This window comes from Schistocerca gregaria, chromosome 3, assembly GCF_023897955.1.
Source record: "Schistocerca gregaria isolate iqSchGreg1 chromosome 3, iqSchGreg1.2, whole genome shotgun sequence".
Lineage (NCBI taxonomy): Eukaryota > Metazoa > Arthropoda > Insecta > Orthoptera > Acrididae > Schistocerca > Schistocerca gregaria.
The window spans coordinates 597,906,564-597,925,920 of record NC_064922.1 but is presented as its reverse complement, the minus strand read 5'-3'; positions in this window follow the sequence as shown (position 1 = coordinate 597,925,920).

Genomic DNA, 19,357 nt, shown 5'->3' with positions numbered 1-19,357 from the left:
AGCAGAGTCAGTCGAAGTTTTAAAGAATATTGGTAGGTAGGTCGTCACAGAGTAGACCCATTGTAGTCCTGGTAGAGATTACGGTATTGGTGGGCCACCAGAGTTGCAGACCCACTGCAGTCCTTGTAGAAATAATGGTATTGGTGGGTCATCAAAGGTGTAGACCCACTGTAGTCCTTGTAGAGATGGCCAGCAGCCATTGGTTTGACTGCGCAGGCCACAATCACCATTGAAGAGTCTTGCGGATAATATAGCAAGTCCATAACCACCACTTGTGCACTCACAATTTTTTTTTTTTTTAAATGTCCTTAGAACCAGCAATGCTGTTATCCAGTCCCTTGCTGAATTATTAACACACGTGCAAACACTATCAGTCCCTACTTCTCACATATTATCCATATACTATGACCAACAGAAACGTGTGCAGTGGAATGTAATTTACAAGTTACTTAATTTGCTGAACTGGTGTCAATTACAATTTTATAACACGAGAATACAATAACAAAGGTACAAAATATATCACTAAAGAACATAATAGTACAGATAACATTTGCAGTAATACAGGCTTTACAAAAGAATAGAAATAACACATACATCAGTGCTACAGGAATGATGACATAAGTACATACATAAATGATCAGAATAACTTTTGAAACTTCACACATGAGCATTAGAACAAAACAGAATAAATAATGTGTAAACATCTTTACGAAGTAAATAACATGTTCTTAATGCAAATTATATTTGAGGATAACAGTATTCCTCATCATAGTGAATGTAGCTTAGTATTAGAAGAGAAAAAATTATATGAAACAGTACACAGAGACAGGAAGAAAACAAATACACAAGGGTACACAAACACATAGTGGGATAACATAAAAGGAAAGGACAGGGTTTGTTTTCAGGGTAACATTTGGTACTGCAGTTCAACCCAAAACTTCATTTCATAGATCATCCCTATTATTTCAACATTTGCTCCAGCAAAAGAAAAAAATCCTATCCAAGCATGCTTTCTGTATTCTGTTCTCATCCTCTTGCAAAAATATTTTTTCTCCACTGTACACTACTTTTTTGACCAAACCATTTTCTTATAGCTTCTCAATGCTTTTCTTTCAATTCATAGTTAGTTTCTTATATAGTCTACCCCCTCTTAAGCTAACTTAAACCTACTGAGCTCAGATGCTAAACTAAGGGACGACGCAATGCAGCAGCACAAAACAATTAACACAAACAGCAACGAAAAAAATGGAAATTGTCAAAGCAGGCCACAGTAAATCTAAATTACCAAGCAATGCAACATTACAACTAATATGAGCCAATGTGCAGCAACTAGAAAAATGAATCAGTAGTAAAACTAGCTTAACAGAGTAATACAAAGTGAAATTTAGTAGCACTATGCCTGGCAAACAGCAGCAGCAAACACAATAACTTATATCTAAACATGACAAAGCTCAAGCAGAAAAAATATTACACTAAAGACAACAATGCAGATAAGGGAAATGTATATTCACATCTTAATGTCTATATAATTAAAGTGGTGCACCACGAAAACTTATTGTAAAAAAAATATTACCATGTACTGGAAAAGGAAATTCTGTATGCAATTCCTGTGAAGGGAAATGTCTTTTTGATCTCTTTTTTAAGTACATCATAAAGTTATTATTTACTGGATCTTAATAGTCATAATATATATATCAATTCATGACACCAATTCTTACAAATTTCAAAACTCCGCCATCTCTCTCCCCACGTCCACTACTGCTGGCGGCTCACCTCCAACTGCCAACGCTACGCGCTGTTAGCATCCAGCTGCCGCTGCCCAACACTACAATGGCGAGTATTACAACAACGCGAACCAGCCACAGACTGCACACGGCACAGCCAGTGATTTTCATACAGAGCGCTACGTGGCGGCGGCGTTACCAATAAAAAAAACTTAAACAGCCTACTTACAACTAAAAGCTTTTGAAATGTGTTGCTACAGAAGAATACTAAAGATTAGATGGGTAGATACCGCAACGAACGAAGAGGTACTCAACAGAATTGGGAAGAAGAATAATTTGTGGCACAACCTGACTAGAAGAAGGGATATGTTGGTAGGATACATTCTGAGGCATGAAGGGATCACCAATTTAATACTGGTGGGAAGGAAGGAGGAGGGAGGGGTTAAAATCGTAGAGAGAGAGAGAGAGAGAGAGAGAGAGAGACCAAGAGATGAACACAGTAAGCACATTCAGAAGGACGTAGGTTGCAACAGTCACTCGCTGATGAAGAGGTTTTTACAGGATAGCGTAGCACGGAGAGCTGGATCAAACCAGTCTTTGAATTGAAGCACACAACTGCAACAAACTTCTGTTAAATCGAGTACAAAATTTCTGGGTACTTGGATCCATTATGGTGTTTGTAGATTCCACACAACACTGCGCTAATCAACTGTTGTAATGCAGCTATGAATATTATTCACTTGCAATGTCCCTTTCATTTGATGCAGTAAAATGTCATCAAACGTATCTCTTTCGTTGATAATGCCCTTGATTGTTTTTTACCTAGTGAAAAGGATTGAGCTTTTTTAATGCTACTATTAGCGGCGATCAAAAAGTTTCCGTTTGACGGCGTTGTTGTAGCGTATGCGCAACGTAGTGTGGCTCCGATGCAAGTATACAAGGATTATGAGTTAGAAGCCGCGCAACTAAAGATGTCCACCGATGGAATTTTTGAAAACGTAAATTGCATATAACGATGTGACAATCGCTCTATGCAGTGCAATTAGTTATAATTCTCGGTCTAGTTCCGTGAATGACTGCAGACTCAGTTTTACATTAAAGGAAAAACGATACTGAAAATTAGTAACAAAGTCAACCCAATGGCGGATCGGTGCCACATCAAAATGTAGCGTCTCTCCTACAAAAGTTTAAAAAATGGTACTGGCATTACAATGATTATTAATACTAATATGCAGACTGTTATTGTAATAAAGTATTGGAACATATTTTGGATTAGGATTAGCTTAATATATTAAAAATTATTCAGAACTGCAGAGGACGACGCATACATGACAAGCTCAGGATAGCAAAAGACAAAAGCGAACAGCCAGACATTTCCTAGCTGTCCTCGAAAAAATTGAACGTCACGCCCTCGCTTATTTTTGCAGGTAGTATAAGTGTTGGTATATGGAGATCCTGCTACTCCATCGTTATACAAAATTTTGCACACAAAAAATAATTTATAGTAAAAGTGTCTTACAGCACCTACATGTAGGCATGCGATTAGTGGGGCATTCGTGTCTGTTAGACGTCGGTGTGGTAAGTGTGAACTGTGGCTACATCATCACTAAATGCGCCCAAAGATGACCATCGTGCTGTTATTCTTCTCTTGGCTGCTGAAGAACAAACAACGGCAATCTTTCGGGAAATGAAGAAAGTGTATGGAGCAGCATGTCGTTCGAAAATCACCGTTATGAAATGGAACACGATAAAACATGCTGCTGCTTCATGATATCGCGTGTTCCAATATCGAAAACGCAGTAACGCATAAGTGGGGGACACGCGAGCACAGGCCCCGTTGTCCCGATCTCTACCCGTACGATTATCTCGCCTTCGGTCTCTAACAAAGGCCTTGAAGGGGCGACGATTCCTGTCGGATGAGGATGTGCAGCAGTCAGTTGAGGATATCTTCACGCAGAGGAACACTGTGTTTTACCGAACGGCTACCTTCAACCTGGTGCATCGAAGGAATGATTTCTCAATGGTCACGGTGATTTTGCCTCATTGATATACCGGTTCTGGACTGCACGGTCTTCGAATGGAAAGTTTTTTGATCGCTTCTTATACATTCACAAGGGTACATAGTGGTGGGTTAAAATGGGGTACCTGAAATTCTTAATCTGTGCTATTTTAGTTTACATCTTGTAAGAACGGTCGCCAATAACGTAAGAACTACACTGTTTTGAACTAGTAAGTCATGAGTGTAAGGTTCGTTCATTAGTAAAGAAATAATGGTGACATACAATAAGCAATGCGGAAACGCCTTTAATCTTCAGTATTTATTAGCTACAGTAATAAACACTCCCAACCCATGAACCATAGACCTTGCCGTTGGTGCGGAGGCCTTCGTACCGTAGGTGCAACTACAACGGAGAGGTATCTGTTGAGAGGCCAGACAAACGTGTGGTTCCTGAAGAGGGGCAGCAGCCTTTTCAGTAGTTGCAAGGACAACAGTCTGGATGATTGACTGCTCTGGCCTTGTAACAATAACCAAAACGGCTTTGCTGTGCTGGTACTGCGAACGGCTGAAAGCAAGAGGAAACTACGGCCATAATTTTTCCCGAGGGCATGCAGCTTTACTGTATGATTAAATGATGATGGCTTCCTCTTGGGTAAAATATTCCAGAGGTAAAATAGTCCCCCATTCGGATCTCTGGGCGGGGACTACTCAAGAGGATGTCGTTATCAGGAGAAAGAAAACTGGCGTTCTAATGATCTGAGCGTGGAATGTCAGATCCCTTAATCAGGCAGGTAGGTTAGAAAATTTAAAAAGGGAAATGGATAGGTTAAAGTTAGATATAGTGGGAATTAGCGAAGCGGTGGCAAGAGGAACAAGACTTCTGGTCAGGTGACTACAGGGTTATAAACACAAAATCAAATAGAGGTAATGCAGAAGTAGGTTTAATAACGAATAGGAAAATAGGAATGCGGGTAAGCTACTACAAACAGCATAGTGAACTGATTATTATGGCCAAGATAGATACGAAGCCCACACCTACTACAGTAGTACAAGTTTATATGCCAACTAGCTCTGCAAATGACGAAGAAATTGAAGAAATGTATGATGAAATAAAAGAAATTCTTCAGATAGTGAAGGGAGACGAAAATTTAATAGTCATGGGTGACTGGAATTCGAGTGTAGGAAAAGGGAGAGAAGGAAACATAGTAGGTGAATATGGATTGGGGCTAAGAAATGAGAGAGGATGCCTCCTGGTAGAGTTTTGCACAGAGCACAACTTAATCATATCTAACACTTGATTTAAGAATCATGAGAGAAGGTTGTATACATGGAAGAACCCTGGAGATACTAAAAGGCATCAGATAGATTATATAATGGTAAGACAGAGATAAGTAATCAGGCTTTAAATTGTAAGACATTTCCACGGGCAGATGTGGACTCTGACCACAATCTGTTGGTTATGACCTGTAGATTAAAACTGAAGAAACTGCGATCAGGTGGGAATTTAAGGATATGGGACCTGGATAAACTGAAAGAACCAGAGGTTCTACAGAGTTTCAGGGAGAGCATAAGGGAACAATTGACAGGAATGGGGGAAAGAAATACAGTAGAAGAAGAATGGGTAGCTTTGAGGGATAAAGCAGTGAAGGCAGCAGAGGATCAAGTGGGTAAAAAGACGAGGGCTAGTAGAAATCCTTGGGTAACAGAAGAAATATTGAATTTAATTGATGAAAGGAGAAAATATAAAGATGCAGTAAATGATGCAGACAAAAAGGAACACAAACATCTCAAAAACGAGATCGACAGGAAGTGCAAAATGGCTAAGCAGGGATGGCTAGATGACAAATGTAATGATGTAGACTCTTATCTCACTAGGGGTAAGATAGATACTGCCTACAGGAAAATTGAAGAGACCTTTGGAGATAAGAGAACCACTTGTATGAAAATCAAGAGCTCAGATGGAAACCCAGTTCTAAGCAAAGAAGGGAAAGCAGAAAGGTGGAAAGAGTATATAGAGGGTCTCTACACGGGCAATGCACTTGAGGACAATATTATGCAAATGGAAAAGGATGTAGATGAAGATGAAATGGGAGATATGATATTGCGTGAAGACTTTGACAGAGCACTGAAAGACCTGAGTCGAAACAAGGCCCCCAGAATAGACAACATTCCATTGGAACTACTGACGGCCTTGGGAGAGCCAGTCCTGACAAAACTCTACCATCTGGTGAGCAAGATGTATGATACAGGTGAAATACCCTCAGACTTCAAGAAGAATATAATAATTCCAATCCAAAAGAAAGCAGGTGTTGACAGATGTGAAAATTACCGAACAATCAGTTTAATAAGCCACAGCTGCAAAATACTAACACGAATTCTTTACAGACGAATGGAAAAACTAGCAGAAGCCGAACTCGGGGAAGATCAGTTTGGATTCCGTAGAAATGTTGGAACACGTGAGGCAATACTGACCCTACGACTTATCTTAGAAGAAAGATTAAGGAATGGCAAACCTACGTTTCTAGCGTTTGTAGACTTAGAGAAAGCTTTTGACAATGTTGACTGGAATAATCTCTTTCAAATTCTAAAGGTGGCAGGGGTAAAATACAGGGAGCGAAAGGCTATTTACAATTTGTACAGAAACCAGATTGCAGTTATAAGAGTCGAGGGACATGAAAGGGAAGCAGTGGTCGGGAAGGGAGTAAGACAGGGTTGTAGCCTCTCCCCAATGTTATTCAATCTGTATATTGAGCAAGCAGTAAAGGAAACAAAAGAAAAATTCGGAGTAGGTATTAAAATCCATGGAGAAGAAATAAAAACTCTGAGTTTTGCCGATGACATTGTAATTCTGTCAGAGACAGCAAAGGACTTGGAAGAGCAGTTGAATGGAATGGACAGTGTCTTGAAAGGAAGATATAAGATGAACATCAACAAAAGAAAAACGAGGATACTGGAATGTAGTCGAATTAAGTCGGGTGATGCTGAGGGAATTAGATTAGGAAATGAGACACTTAAAGTAGTAAAGGTGTTTTGCTATTTGGGGAGCAAAATAACTGATGATGATCGAAGTAGAGAGGATATAAAATGTAGACTGGCAATGGCTTGGAAAGCGTTTCTGAAGAAGAGAAATTTGTTAACATCGAGTATAGATTTAAGTGTCAGGAAGTCGTTTCTGAAAGTATTTGTATGGAGTGTAGCCATGTATGGATGTGAAACATGGACGATAAATAGTTTGGACAAGAAGAGAACAGAAGCTTTCGAAATGTGGTGCTACAGAAGAATGCTGAAGATTAGATGGGTAGATCACATAACTAATGAGGAAGTATTGAATAGGATTGGGGAGAAGAGAATTTTGTGGCACAACTTGACCAGAAGAAGGGATCGGTTGGTAGGACATGTTCTGAGGCATCAAGGGATCACCAATTTGGTATTGGAGGGCAGCATGGAAGGTAAAAATCGTAGAGGGAGGCCAAGAGATGAATACACTAAGCAGATTCAGAAGGATGTAGGTTGCAGTAGGTACTGGGAGATGAAGAAGCTTGCACAGGATAGAGTAGCATGGAGAGCTGCATCAAACCAGTCTCAAGACTGAAGACCGCAACAACAACAACAACAACAATAAACACTTAAACTCTCTGAGGTTTCAAAATTGTTCCGATATTTGTGAAAAAGTCGGTAGATAATGAAAGTTAATCAAAAGAAAATTACGTGGAATTTCTGGGACCATGCACCTCAAATTAATAATTAAATCACTGCACGCGTTAACAAAGATGATCCAAAAACACGTGAGCCCTTATAATTAGCTGTAGCCATTAAAACATTGGTACTGGCATTTCGCAGCTACACACCTCAAATCTGTTACTACTGCATTGTAGCGACACATCACCGAAAAGGACGCAAGCTTTTTCACATATTTGTAAGCACAGTAACTTATCACAACTGAACAGCAAATATTCGGTAACACAAATCAGGTAATATATTGATTATGAGATGAAACTGCACTTTGCAAATTATGTTAATGAGAACAGTTTAAAACTTTCGTGATGCAACATCGCTATTTTATGGACAAGATGAGGGATATAATAATTATAAAGGGATTCTAGAGGAATGAAGCGTCACAGATATCACGTCAGAGTATACGCTGATGAACCAACGCAATATGAACCCTGCGCTCCATTTGGCTGAAGGCCACCTAGCAGCGTTGCACGCATGTGACTCGTTAAGGAAAGAATATCAGTGAAGCAGAGACGAATGGAGTATCCCTGTGTGAGGGATGGAAGCCCTCATCTCCTCAGAAAAACAACTGCATAGGTTGCTCTCGGGACTGGAATCGCTATCAGGAAAAATTTCTTCGTCTCGCTATCGTTGTCCTCGTCAAAGCCTTTGCCGTCAGTCATCACAGCCAATCATCACCTTCACCGCCACCTATCGCTCACCCCACCAGTCACCGCCTTCGCTGCCAGTCATCACCTTCACCAGTCACTGCCCTCGCCCCCGGTGATCACCAGTCATCAGCCTCGCTGCCAGTCTTCATTTTCACCAGCCAGTCAATGCTACCATAGCCAGCGTTCGCCAGTCGTCATTTTCACTGCTGCTCATTGCCTTCACCAGCCAGTCGTTGGCTCAGCTGCCTGGAATCGCCAGTTGTCATCCTTGTTGTCAATCATGTATTCATCAGGCAGTCACCATGATTGCCGCTGTTTCACTGTTTGATCATATTTGTGCCCCAATGCAAAAGTTCCAGCCATAACTAATCGAGGCCCAAACAAACCAGCACTTACTTCATATTATCTGTGTGGATGATGAGCTCTGAACAACGTTGGATGACACCATCGTAAAATGTAGCAGCTGGCTTCACGGAAGAATGTCTCGTCTGGAGAAATCTGAACGCGCTCACAGTAGATGTTGCAGAGGTCAAAAGACAAGGAAAAAAGGGATTATTCCATATCATTGACCCTTTGTGACTGTAGAGTTTAGCAAACAACGCAGCGCTTATACCACTGTACTCTAAGCCCTGAAAGATGATTGATTGTCCTCAACCTCTAAAGACATAATGATTTGCCAGCTACTAGGCTAAAGTTGCTTAGATAATCATCTTTCTGATTATTTCTTTTGTGTCAAGTTTCCGTAAATTTATATAATCATCTTTCTGATTATTTCTTTTGTGTCAAGTTTCCGTAAATTTATTCTTCAAATTTAAAATTAGCAGTTAATTTATAAGCACCATTATGTACATATAGTTATATACATATTTTATACTCAAGTTTGATGCTTTTAACATAAATAAATAAATGGCAAATATCATATACAACAGCTGTAACTGCACAAGCCGCATCTGTGTCAGCTACAGTTCCACCAGCTCCACATAAGAAGAAGTCTTTGGGAAAACCTATCCCACATTCCTAAGCAATATCCGTATAATACCCATTTTTAGAAGATTCCCGTAAATGACGCAGTACAGACGCTACACCCATCCCCGACACCCATAAACCCCCATAACAGTCACACACAGCGGAACCTTCGAACCACATTCCCATCCTATCTCAAACACCTTCTTCACCACGTTCCTTCATCTTATCACGTCCAGATACCAAATTCCTCAGTCCAAAAACCATGACACTACCGAATCTAAACATCTCTCATATCATACCCAACAAACATTTAACAATCGCCAACTGCTCTAATCCTGAATTTCACACCAACTTCTGCCCAGACTTCCCATCATAGCTTTTGTCCATTTGCCCTCATACTTCCACTTAGCCCATCATGTGCAAAGCCTTTCGCTCCCTATATTTTATCGGTATGACTTCAGAATTCTAAAGAGTCCATTCCAGTCAACACTATCAAAAGCTTTTTCTAAATCTACAAGTACTACAATTTGCTCTTCCTCATCCTATCTCGTAAGGTAAGCCTTAGGTTCAGTACTACTTTGTGTATTTCCTGTATTCCTCCGAAAATGGAACCGATCATCTCCTGGGAAGGCTTCTGTCAGGCATCTGGTCCTTCTGCACATAATTTGCTTTAGTATTTCACAACCTTGACCTTACAAATTCGTGGTTCGGCAATACAGAGTGGCGCAAACAAAAGTGACCCAGACGAGTGGATACGATTTTGAAACCGTTTTTGGCAGCATTAACGGGGGAGGAAAAGACCCACAGCTGCTGCCCATACAGTGAGCCGAACACTGGAGCACATTTACACAATCTTCAGACCTGACAGTGCTGTTGGCAGATGTCAGTATGGTCACGGCTCTATCCGGCCACCCAGGCCACCTGATCTGTCAGTGTACGCGTACTTTATGTGGGGAGCCCTCAAGTCTAAGGTGCGTCGCAACAACCCTCGTAGTCGTCAAGAACTGAAGCAGAACATTTCGGATGAGGTTGCAGCAGTTCCAGCAGTCCAGCTTCGAACCCCCTTCGGCACTTACTGACCAAGGCCCAAAAGCGTCAAGCGACGAATGGTTGTCATTTTTAACATCTGCTATAGCCATGTTAATGCCGTAATTGCTTTCTTCTGCTGTGTTTCTTTGTACTCTGGAACTCTGCTCTCTAGGCCACTTTCATTTGCCCCATTCTGCACGTCTACCATCTTGGGTTTCGAGATTATTTGGCTCTTTTTGAAGTCCAAGGGTATATTGCCTGTCAGATTAAAGCGGTACTATCAGTACACTCCATTTAAGTCCTCAAGACAAATTCTATAAAGAATAATGATAATGACAATTGCAGGTTGAAGTGGCGCAAGAAGCGACTACGTGCAATGATTTTGTCACGCCATGGCCATCTGGAACGGGTTATGAAAATCTACTGCATCCTACGTTTACCTTCCCATGCAAATGAGTGAATGAAAGTGTGATAGTTTATGGGCTGTTGAAACTGTAGAACTAACAAAAGATGAATAACAGGTGGCGATTTTGCAAATAGTAGCCGGTGTATAAGGCTTTGCAAAGAGAATAAGAGAGCTTTCACATCGTGCCGACGGCTTGAGAGGGCGTCTAGACGTTCAGTCAATGGTACCCTTCCCCCTCATAGTGGTTCAGACGGGGAGAACATTGGTCACTGGGAAGACCGTCTTAGGCTATGTGCAGGAGGAGGCCCCAGAGAGCGGAGTCTCCACGTTGGTGTCGGGGTATGGTGGGATAATGTAAAAATGTATTATATCACTGTAGATCCCGGACAAAATATCATATTTAAGGTTGGTGTAGATAGGGAAACATTGGGAGATGTGGTTATTGTAGTAATTTTGTCTCAATATATAGCTGAACTTACCAAGTTACGACCGTTAACACAGGGTACTGGCCATCAGCGTAGTGGCCTCGTCAATCATTAACTAAACGTCCTTCTTTTCACAGAGGAAGGACACTGCTTCATTTTCATGAGCTGCTTAATTGACTTGTGTAAATTTTACGAATGTTTTCTTTGTGTGTTCGAGTTACCGCACTGCACCGCAAAATCACTTGAAAGCCACAAACGGTTCAATCGCAAGGTTTCCAGCGCCTTCAGCAGGCACCAGTTATTGGTAAATCCTCTAGAAGACTAGTCCGAATGGTTTAGTGGTGCTTATTTCAATTTTTCGCGAGCTCTTCCTTTATGACTATGGAACGATTAACATTTCGCACCCCCATATACAGTACCCACTGCAACTAAGATTTCAATGATTTTGTGCAAAAGTATTAACCGCAACAACTGTCATTCTCATTTACAGTGAGATGAGATAAATTCCGGGTATCATTTACAAAATCTTTAGAGGTTTTTCTTTGTACAAGTTTGGTGATAGCCACTACTTTTGCCCCAGTTATTATAATTGGGTGTCCTTATTCAACGTTTTGCCCACTGATGAGGAAGGTAGCTTTTCACTGAGAGTAATTTTGAACATAAAATAGGAATTTTTGTAATTCCATTGTGATGAGTGGCAGTACCATATTGTCTGCGACGTGTGGCCATTTGAATGTGTGCATTGCGCAGAGGCACATGGTGCCGTTTTAGATCATTCAACAGCTGAATTATTATGAGTTGTCTCTGAAATCTTTATAGCACAAGAAATGGTGGTGGAATTTAGATTGTTTAAATATGACAAAATTTCATACTTAACTTGGTTTCTATGTGAGTTATCTTCCAGTGTTACTTGTATGAGTTCACTTCAGCAGTTCACCACGGTATAGTTCACAGTATATTAAGCCGGCCAGTGTGGCCGAGCGGTTCTAGGCGATTCGGTCTGGAACCGCGTGACCGCTACGGTCGCTGGTTCAAATCCTGCCTCAGGCATGGATGTGTGTGATGTCCTTAGGTTAGTTAGGTACAAGTAGTTCTACGTTCTAGGGACTTATGACCTCAGATATTGAGTCCCATAGTGCTCAGATCCATTTTAACCATTTGAACAGTAGATTAAGTTTGATTTGGGTAAACATAGAGACAGATTGCATAGCCGAGTCATAGTTGAAAATTGGCTAGTAAAATAAAATTCCTCTCAGTTCTGTGCCTCTGAAGTGTTTGAATTTGCTATTTTTTCCTTGTGTGGTAGTTATCTGTAATGCCTGAGCCCATTCTAAATTTCGGAATAGCTAGGACACACTTGCGCGTTCTACTTAACAAGGCCACTTAGATAAATTTTCATTTATTTGTGATAACAAGAGCCATCGTAGACCTCTCTGATTATAAGTTGCGTTATTTTTCGGTCAGTAACCAATGATCTGCTGATTTCATTTGCTAAGCCTTATCGTTATGTACTGATGTTTATTTTATCATAGTTTGATACAGAGTGTTTTGTATACCATTACATCGTGTGTGGGCTGAAATTTATTCCATTGCATACATACCCTCACTACCTAACAGTGTGACGCACTTAATTCAGTTGTAGGAGACCAAGAAAATCGCGACTGGTAATAATTACAATAACTGAAACTACAAGATTTGTTTATCAAAAGTAACTCGGGTTTCTGTTTGTGTGTTGAGCATAAGAGTAATTGAGACAGTGAAGCATGCCTTTGGGAAATAAATACGATCTGTATATCAGATTACCTAAGCATCGTTCTTGTTGCAGAATTAAGTCCCCCTTTTCCTTATCAATCTAAATTGCTAGCAACTGGTGCTATTTAATTCAAATAATTTAACTGAAAAGTAAGTAAGATCAAATTAGTATACAAACTAAACCTGCGACAAATAGCAATCAGTAAGAGGTAGCCAATGATCAAACAAGAAAGAACTATAAGACTGCATTGCAGTAAAAACATATTTGCCCAATTAATATAATTAAGGTTAATTAATTAAATAAAAGATACTGATATTTAAAAACTTGAAATTCGACGACGATCAATAAGAGGGTAAGTTTGTAAAATGTATGCTTCTAGTACACACCACCTCTTTTCTTTCCATAATATTGTCTTCCAGTTTTTCCTTTGTGTAGCCCATCTCTATATTTCCTTGCCATTTGTATTCTCGTTCTTACACCTGTTTTTATGTTTTCGAAAGGCTTCTTTGATTTTCCTAAAGGCAGTATCTATATTTGTTGTAGCTATGCGTGGCTTTACAGCTTTGCATATCCCCTTTCGCCGTTCCTGCATTGCAGTTTTGAGAGCTTCATTCGTTGCATTATCATATTTTCGTCCTCCATCAAATTTAGAATTTCGTACGTCATTCAAAGTTTCCTAGAGAAGCTTGTTTCTTTGCCTAAATGTCCCTCTGTTTTCTGTATTGCACCTCTCAATGTTATTCATCAGCAGTAGTTCAGTTATTTGACGTGTCACAAAATGCTTTCCTGTAGGCAGTATATGATGTGCCAGACTATCTATATCTTGATTTTCGTCGTGCATCCGTCTGTTCCCAAATAGTACTAAATAGTTTTTAAATATGATACATACTCCTCCGAAGCAAATGTAAGTATTGTCACAGCAGTTTAGCATGTAAAGTGTAACCAAGTTTAAAAAGTGTTTTACATTTTTGCTTTGATGACATTGTAATTACTGGCATTTGAAAATGGCTGCAGGCCGAAACTGACCTGTAATGTTATACATGATGAAATAAAGTTTATAACTGTAAATAATTTGAGAGCCTATGATGGACATTTAAAATGGCTTTAGCAGAGATTACTTTTTTTATTTTCTTTACATTTCCACCAAGCTATCCCTTCTGGTAAGACTTTCCATTCTTGCTGCTTCTTCACATATTCTTCATGTCATATCTTACTTCTCCGCTTATTTATTATTTCTGTATCACAGTGCCTCCATTTACTTCTTGTTTCGTCCCTCCAGTGCCCAAGTTTGTCAGGTGTGTTGAGATAAAAGCACTAATATGCTATAAAACCACATTTCTTATCTTTTCTGCCTTTGACATCGCGTCAGGTCAGTGATCGTTGACAGTGTTCAAATATTTTGAGAAGAAAGTAGTGTGACGTCTCAATTAAGTACGCGCCGGTGTAATCAATATGATAGCTTCACTATGTTCTTAAGAGATATACTTATGTCTCACACATTAGGAAACTAATTACAGTTTACACGTGAGATCAGAGCCTGACAACAGTCACTTTCAGAGAGACGAACAACAGCCGCTGAAAAATGCTGACTCCGTCTGTGTCAACCAGTGTTGCCAACAGTTAAAGTGAGCTCCCCATCAGTTTCAAGTGCAAAAACCATCAGAAAATTACTAACAATAATGTCCCTACTCTCATAATGACTAAAATTTCCACTAATGTTTTTTAAATTATTATGAAAGAAAACGATAAGTATATTAGTAACTAGTGTCCTTTATTATTAAGTATGAAATATTCACAAATGGACATAAATGTACATACAATAAATAAATCAGCAAGTCAAGATCAGGAACACAAAAAAATTATATAACAACAGATAATTATTTAAATGAATTTGTCTTCTCCGGATAAATCATTTTTATCTGCATCATCATCATCGTCGTTTCAGGTTTATATGATTCTTTGGTACCGATTTGTTTTACATCGTTTATTGGAACTTCATATTCGTTGTAGCATTTTCTTTCCAACCTCGAACCACAGCGTATTCATAATATAGCAGAAGATTTAACTTCATTCTGTTCCTCTGCTTGTTTTTTGTTACACTGATACTGCTAAATAGTCTCTCAAAATCGGCATTGGAATGAGGCAGTATTAGGAGAGTAATTGCAAAAGTCGCTAATTACTCAAATCTGGATTCCCCTTGAGCGTCTTTGAAATGCAATACTTCATTCCACTTCTTTTTTTTTTCTTTTTTGTGGTCTCGTCCCAGTTCAACAAATGAATTTCTCGCCATTGATCATCCGCTCTTGCTACAAATTCTGCACTTTTATTGAACTGAGCCTTTATAGCAATTAGATTTCTTTGTTATGATTAAATGCTTCTTTAACATTTGTTCTGGAATTTTTTTTCATCAACATCAAATTTTCTGGTAACCTGTTTTTTAATTCTTCAATCAGACTTACTAAAAATGCTATGCACCGGTTACGCAACATTTCTTCATCTTCCCGTGGTACTTCTTTTTCTCTCATTTCAAGCAACTGCTTTTCAAAGCGGAATCCCAGATAGCATCTTCACAGAAGAAATTGCGAATATTTTGAGTAAATATATTAACATTATTTGCAAAAAACGTAACTTTCCTGACAAGCATATCTATCAGGTTGGTCAACTCCTCAAAGAGTTTGGTGTGGTCTGTATCTTTCGACTCGAACATTTTATTGACTCTGTTTAGTTCATTTAATATTGGATATAAGTATGAAATATACGTGTAATTAATCTCGTTCGTATACATAACGTGCAATAACTCTTCCTTTGGGAGACCTTTCGCCCACTTTAGCTACGGGAAAACGTTTTTTTAGTTCTGACTATTGAGTGTATATTCTTGGTACAGCGGGTTCTATTGATAACCACCTCGTCTACCACGCTTGAACTATTTTTAACGGTTTGTGTCCATCGTTGATGATTTTGTATACCTCCTTATGAAGAGATTGTCTGGAACAGGAGCCACTAAACCAATCATATGTCTCTTTAATTAAAAACTTCAAATTTCTCGGTAAAAATTCTTTTGGAGCAGCTGAAACAGCTAGTTGCAAGGAATTGCAAAAGCGACGTACTAAAATCAGGTGTGGCACCTCTCCTCCCAATTTCGTAAATACTCCGTTATTTACTCCAACCATGACAGAGGCGTTATCTGTACCAACTCCTATTGAATTTTAAAGTCGCAAATTGTATCGTTTAAGTTTCTTCTTTAGAGCGTTACACTCGTGCAGTTCGGTAAAGTCAAGATACTATTCTTTGGTGTAATTTAGTGTAATAAACTATAATCAATCACAAGTATTTATGTACAGCAATATCGGTAGATTCATCATTTAGTAAGCTAAATGATTGATCTTCTCAACCTTGTTTTAGAACGTCAGTGAAATGCGGTGCTAACACATTTTTTATAACTGAGGTGCATTTCGTTCGGTGCTGCTGAACTTTTTCAATATCTGTTTCATGAATGTGATTAATTACCTCTCCCACATGGTCCACTACACGTATACTAGTATGCATGGCTGTGAATAATGCAATTCTTTCTTCTTCCTTTTTTATGGTAAGTAAGCACCCATTATTTGAAACCGGTTGCTGAACTGCGTAACGCTCCTTCGCTCGTGAAATGAACTATAACTAGGTGCTACTAAATACTGTTCATTCTACAGGGAATCCTCGCATGTAGTCTACCGAGTATAATGGTTCGTTTGATATCACATTGTAATGCATCACTGTTGTCTTCGTAGTAAAAGTTAAATACTCCTGAAGCAAAAAAAGTAGAAATAACATATTTCGGAACATATAAATAGCTTACTGGTAGAGAGATCGCATTTTCAGTAACTGAAACTGAATTGTACTAGACCACTATAAAATCCATCAGCCACTAGAAACACTATTTCACCACTACAACGAGGGTATAAACCACCAGTTTTACTGGAAAACCTGCTAAGTTGGCAACACTAGTGTCAACGTGCTTTATAGAATTTTTTCTGTTGTAACACTACAGGCAACAGAAATAATTCTCCTACTAAACTCGTATCGTCCCTAAATCTGACGCCTGTGGATTGTCTTCTATCTTCTGCGTCTCTATGTTGCCTTTTTAGTCGTTTTCTTCATTTTTACCCAGATCAATGCTAAGTAATTTGTCAATTCCACCTCTAAGTCTTCGTTACTAGTATGGGCAGGGTCTTCTGTAAATCAAGAATGAACCACGAAAATAACCATTAGATAATACTGAAGTTAATATTACGTTTGAAATGATAATTTAACTATTATGACGTTATCTTGCTTGGTAGAAATAAAAAATGAAATAAAATGTCTGAATTAAAATAACGAGTGATTTAGACTGTAGAATCAGTTCGGCAGAGTAACATATAAAATATTTCTTTTTGAATGTGGTACACAACTCTAATATATTTGACGAGTTTCGTGTTATCACTACAAGCTGGGTTTAGTGAATAATGCTTTGTTGACGACTGATTTCCGTAGGAAGCGAAATTCTGACGTCGACATAAAAGTACATTATAATAAAAACTTCTTGGCAGGACATATTATCACGTAAAATAGCAAGAAAATTTACATCAAAACCTTCGGTACTAGTGTCGTATGATCTTCACAGCACATAACAACACAGGTCTTCACAGCTGTATGACGTACTTCAGTAAGTTTCACATTTTTAAAAAGGTTTTGATGAAAAATTTCTTGACCATTACAATTGTTAACTATAACATGAAGTTTTTCGTATTAATCTATCCTTACCAAGATGGTTTTTCTTATTTTAGCGTCGACTCTAATACAGTCATCACTAAATCCTGAGTCACTAAAAGCAGCTAATTGTAACATGAATTTATTCCGAGTAACAACCGTTCATACTAGCAGTGGAATTCGTGCAGTGGAATAGCCACGTGTGGCAGCTGCATTATGAAAAGCACGTGCCGGCGCAGTGCGTGGGAGGGAGGAGGCGAGCAGGAGCCGCCGGCAGAGGAGCCCAGCATCCAGCATGCACCTGCGCCATTGTAATTCTGGCAGGTGGCTCTGGTATTTGGAGCAGTGTTGCCGGGGCACGTCTGACGCCCGCATTCGGAGGCCTCTCACGTACGGATGCCGATTGCGAGCGTGCACACACACGCACACACACACACACACACACACACACACACACATAGAGAGACAGAGAGAGAGAGAGAGAGAGAAAGATGTACGATGTTATTGGGCTGTCATGGTCTGCAGTCGCATTTACTTGCCGTCAGAGGCCTCTGACGGCAGCCGAAAGAAGGGAGCACGGAACGATAAGCTGGAAATCAGCGTTCTCGTCATGAAAACCTGTGAGCGCTAACGCTTGCAAAGGGAGGCACAGACAGTTAGAATAGATCAGTTAACCTGTTGTTGTTGTGGTCTTCAGTCCTGAGACTGGTTTGATGCAGCTCTCCATGCTACTCTATCCTGTGCAAGCTTCTTCATCTCCCAGGACCTACTGCAACCTACATACTTCTGAATCTGCTTAGTGTATTCATCTTTTGGTCTCCCTCTACGATTTTTACCCTCCACGCTGCCCTCCAATACTAAATTGGTGATCCCTTGATGCCTCAGAACATGTCCTACCAACCGATCCCTTCTTCTGGTCAAGTTGTGCCACAAACTTCCCTTATCCCCAATCCTATTCAATACTTCCTCATTAGTTATGTGATCTACCCATCTAATCTTCAGCATTCTTCTGTAGCACACCATTTCGAAAGCTTCTATTCTCTTTTTGTTTAAATTATTTATCGTCCACGTTTCACTTCCATAGATGGCTACACTCCTTACAAATACTTTCAGAAACGACTTCCTGACACTTAAATCTATACTCGATGTTAACAAATTTCTCTTCTTCATAAATGCTTTCCTAGCCACTGCCAGTCTACATTTTATATCCTCTCAACTTCGACCATCATCAGTTATTTTGCTCCCCAAATAGCACAACTCTTTTACTACTTTAACTGTCTCAATTCCTAATCTAATTCCCTCAGCATCACCCGACTTAATTTGACTGTATTCCATTATCCTCATTTTGTTTTTGTTGAAGTTCATCTTATATCCTTGTTTCAAGACATTGTCCATTCCGTTCAGCTGCTCTTCCAGGTCCTTTGCTGTCTGTGAAAGAATTACAATGTCATCGGCGAATCTCAGTTTTAATTTCTTCTCCATGGATTTTAATTCCTACTCCAAATTTTTCTTTTGTTTCCTTTACTGCTTGCTCAATATACAGATTGAATAACGTCGGGGATAGGCTACAACCCTGTCTCACTCCCTTCCCAACCACTGCTTTTCTTTCGTGCCCCTCGACTCTTTATAACTGCCATGTGGTTTCCCTACAAATTGTAAATGGCTTTACGCTCCCTGTATTTTACCCCTGCCACCTTCAGGATTTGAAACAGAGTATTCCAGTCAACATAAAATCTTTCTCTAAGTCTACAATTGCTAGGAACGTATGTTTGCCTTTCCTTAATCTATTTTCTAAGATTAGTCGGAGGGTCACTGTTGCCTCACGTGTTCCAACATTTCTACGGAATCCAAACTGATCTTCCCGAGGTCAGCTTCAACCAGCTTTTCCATTCGTCTGTAAGGAATTCGTGCTAGTATTTTGCACCCGTGGCTTATTATAAAT